At 45.8% G+C, this 4,266-nt stretch overlaps 1 long non-coding RNA gene across 2 annotated transcripts; it reads right to left on the reverse strand.

The window, feature by feature from the left end:
* Nucleotides 1-421: 421 nt before the first annotated feature.
* Nucleotides 422-3,847, reverse strand: LOC123965859. 2 transcript variants are annotated; one of them, XR_006823796.1, is made up of 8 exons: nt 3,656-3,847; nt 2,648-2,798; nt 2,225-2,353; nt 1,566-2,060; nt 1,274-1,421; nt 996-1,026; nt 817-909; nt 422-589 (listed from the first exon to the last, which is right to left on the reverse strand). It is a non-coding gene; the product is annotated as an uncharacterized LOC123965859 (long non-coding RNA). The 2 variants fall into 2 exon arrangements; XR_006823795.1 differs by having other exon boundaries at nt 996-1,421.
* Between the last annotated feature and the right edge of the window lie 419 nt (nt 3,848-4,266).

The following is a 4,266-nucleotide window of genomic DNA, read 5'->3' on the forward strand; positions in this document are numbered from 1 at the left end:
GTTTCAGCGTCCTTGGGTTTGTGAAAGGTGCTATATAAATCAGATGATTATTATAATACATGATACACTTTGTAAAACAGTTTGACTTTGTAAATGTTGTTTGTGGGACTGTTCTCCCATTAATCAATTGGTTTGTAGAACCTCTGAAAATGGTGAGACGTGCTGTTTACTCAGAGGAGCCAATCCCAGCGTTACAAAAGGCGGGGTCCACCCTGGCCAGGTCACCAGTCCATCGCAGGGCCACACACAAACAACCAGTCACACTCACACCTAACGACAATTTTAGAGACACCAATCATCTCTAATTAAAATAAAGACAAAAAGATGTGAATTCAAACACATTCAACATTTATTAAATTGAAAACACACATTTGTTTAGTTACACTACAATGAAAGAAATATAAAATACATTAAGATGAAACCCTGCAATAAATAAAACAGCTTAAAAAATGCTCTAACAAAATAAAAAATAATTAAAAAATCACTCTGCCTGCAATTTGAGGACCAGAGCTCGTTAGTTGTGTATGGTTAACTTGAGTTTGTGGTATTTCTGCCAAAGTGCTGGCCGTCTGCTGAGAACGGCATTCATCTAAAAATCAAACACAGCAAACAATCAGGATGTTTAGTGGAAAGGTATCAGTTTGGAAAAGGTTAAGTATAATCCGGGCTGAACGTTTTTGTGAACATGCTGTAACTGTGCATGCAATCAGGTGTAATCCCTCTGAAAGGGCAAACAAGTTGCTCTCTGGGAAATGATCCTTATTACACAAATAACAGGGACATCATGTCCGTCACAAGACACGCTGTGATATTTACCATTCCAACGGTGATCATTTCACTCCACACATCACGGCAGACTCTCCGGATATCTGCCTTGAGATCGTCGGGGTTCCTTAAAACCCTCCTCCTCTGAAACACAGCAAAGAGAGAGCAGTGAGGTTTTGTGTATGAAAAAGTGTTCAAGTACAGAACAGAATTTCTTGCATTATACTTACAGTTGGCTTTGGGCAGGCAACAACCACTGTCCTGCAATAAGAAAACATGAAATGAAGTAAGCTAAAGCGATGTTTGACGGTGTATAAGTTTTATACAAAGTCTGATAGAGGCTGTGTGAAACATTTTGGCAGTAAGTCTGCAGTGTAATATTAGTGGGTGGAGAAAGTGGGGCGGCTTAGCCTCAGCAACTTCTTCAGAGGAGTAAAAAAGATGAGGTAAGAAGTTCCCCCCCCACACAGTGAGATGCTAAGTTATGCTGTGCATCGGTGCTTCCAACTTTTTGGTCCTCTTCATCTGTCGTCCGTCTCCTCTGAGGTCGCGCACGCCTCTGGTGTGACTTCAGTTTTGTTTGAGTCCTCTCCACGGATTAGCATCTGTGGCTGCGGTGGTTTTTGGCCCTTTTCTCTTCCCATCTTCTGAAAGACCTATTGGTGAAGAAATGGAAACGGCATATTCGTGCCACTGCTCGAATGAAGAGCAGATCTGCTCTGGTGAGAGAAACTTCTCTGTTAAAGCATTCCATGACAGCTATGAGTTGCCACCCAGTTTGTAGTAAACTTCAGACTCACCAGACTGGACCTCCCCCTGGGGGCGGGTCCCGGTCTGCTTTGGGAGGCTGGAGAGTTCCCTTTTCAGCACCCTGTCCAGCGACATCACCTGTGCTGCAGACAGACGGACTTGAGGAAGGAACACAGGAACTGGACCTCATGTTGCAGACAGACCTTCATATGGCCTCATCACCTGGGAGAAGTCCTCCCTCCTCAGGAACACCAAGAACCTCCTGATGGCTACCAGGTGGCCCCTTCTGGGTTCTGCCGGGCTCTGCCTCTTCTTTGCTATCCACCTAACCAATAGAAAAGGCCTACGGATGAGTGTCACACTGATGTCAGCAGTTACCAGACAACAACATTTACCTTAAGACCTTCCCTGTCTTTAAAAACATGAGAGGGGGGGGGCTTTTCATCCCCCACATGTGATGTACAAAACAGCCTTCTTAAGTTGGCGTTTATCCCTCCTGCTCGGCCTGGACCTCAAGTTACTGTTGAACTTTGCTATCAGGTACTCTGTAAAGCAGAGAAGAAGAAAGTGTTACTGAAATGTCAGGGCGATGCAGGCTGAGTAACTGAGAAGAGTACATTATTACTTTACAAACCAAAGTCTTTTTTGTGGGGCGGGCTGGCTGAACTAGCAGCAGCCTATGTAGTGCGTTTGCGTGCGTTTCACTTACCTTCCTGAAGCCTTTCCCAGCACGAGTATGCGCTCTTTCTGATCCGTGACACCGTGCGCACTCCTGAGGAGCTCTGAGCGACTGGCACAGCGCACTCTGCACAACGGGCAGCGCTTCATTCTCCTTTTTCTGTGGAGAAGTAAGTCGACAAGTACTTTGCAAGCATTACACCTTTCACAAACCCCAAGAGGTAAGAAGTTAATGTTATTTCAGGTTATTAGTAAAGCCACCTCTAGACCAGCAGGAGCTAAATTTGACCACACATTCATAGTCTGAATGGCTACCCACTATACAAATAATATATACACAGGACAAAATATTACACAAGCCAGCAGAAATCTGGAAAGCTGTCGACCTCCCGCTCAAGGTTAGATGTGAACAGCTGCAAGGAAGAAAGAAGTTTAGAGAAGTTGACCCCCGTACTGTGAGATGCTTGAGGAATCCTCAGCCGACCAGCTGCTGCAGCCCTCGCTCGGGTTTGGTGGCGAGGCCTCCTCTTCTTCTGGAAACTGTGTACACATGAGGTAATGGCGACCCTTCGTTGGTTTAACAAAACCTCTGTCCTTGCATCCCTCTGTGAGCACAGAACATAAAGTGAGACGCTGAGCCACAGCATCTGAAAAATTTCCGTTACAGACTCAGATCGACGTATATCAGGTCTCTGAAGTGGCAGCAAAGCAAAAACATGCTTTCACAAAAGGGCAAAAGCCTACCGCCATTTTGTGCTCCGTTTCTAAGTGACAGTCCAGCCGGGCGAACTGCAGCACAGGGGGGCCTCCATATCCACAGACACTGTCAGGACGCCATCAGCACAGTAATCATTACATGAACTCGTCTGACGCTTTTATCCAAAGAGACGTACATTTTTCTATTTGATTATACAAGCATCAAATACAGCACGAGACCTACAGCTGACAATATCTGCTAGTGAGAGCAGCAATAAACTCACAGCAACAGCGTGAGAGACGCATCTCTGCCGGAATCCAGCAGCTGGAGGCCAGCCGGCTTCACAAGGACAGGGTCACCACAGCCCGACAGAGACGGGTCACCACAGCCCGACAGGGACGGGTCACCGCAGCCGGGACCGCTGGTGACCACAGCCCGACAGGGACGGGTCACCGCAGCCGGGACCGCTGGTGACCACAGCCCGACAGGGACGGGTGGAGGGCTCTAAAGTGCTCTATAAATAAAGATTTATTATTTTCTTTCTCTCTCTGTTGCCTGTAAACTCTGTTAGTAGCTGCTGAGTGAAAGATTAGTTTCACCAGAGACTCTATATTTGATGGACTCACCGTCGGACATCGCTATAAAACAAATAGTAACCGATGTGAAAGAAAGAGGCTGATGTCCATCAGAAGAAAGCGATGCTCTGCTCAACAACAGACTGGATTGTTAATCCATCACAATCAATGCAGTGATCCTCTGACTTACATGTTACAGTATGAAGCCTGTGTGGTCTCTCACTTCTGTGACTGAGGCAGGTTCTGCCAAAGGAAAGTGAAAGTGTTTCACTTGCCGCCTTGTTAAAGAGCGACGCAGGCTGCTTTCCAGCAGGCCACCAGTGCCAGGGTGTGGCTCACTGGCTTTCACTTGGATTAGTAGAACATTAAAGCCTTAAACTGAGAAGTGTTTGCGTCTGCCAGCTCTGACCTTGGCCTGTTTCAGAAAGCAGGTTTAACAAACTCTGAGCCTGAGCTGGGAAACGAACAGCTGATCAGAATCAGTTCAATCAACTGAGTAAGCTGAACCTGATGGATGGAAAAAAGCCTCATCAATGGAGCTCTGATACGATTCACCATGGCGAGAAGAGAAAAAAAATTTCAATCCTTGCTGCAGCGGCCTGGGTCAAACTCTGGCCCATAGCCGTGTGTTGCATGATCATAATTAGTTTCGTTATACTATAAATAACACATCTTAGAACATTCCAGATGTTTTCCATTTAGAGTTTTAAAGTTTTGTGACTTGATAAGTGTTTGTTTCAAGCATTATGTTCAACTAAGGAGGGAAAATATCTGGGTGTGGATGAGATGATAAATATAGAA

Source organism: Micropterus dolomieu, unplaced genomic scaffold (assembly GCF_021292245.1).
Source record: "Micropterus dolomieu isolate WLL.071019.BEF.003 ecotype Adirondacks unplaced genomic scaffold, ASM2129224v1 contig_11513, whole genome shotgun sequence".
NCBI classification, from domain to species: Eukaryota; Metazoa; Chordata; class Actinopteri; order Centrarchiformes; family Centrarchidae; genus Micropterus; species Micropterus dolomieu.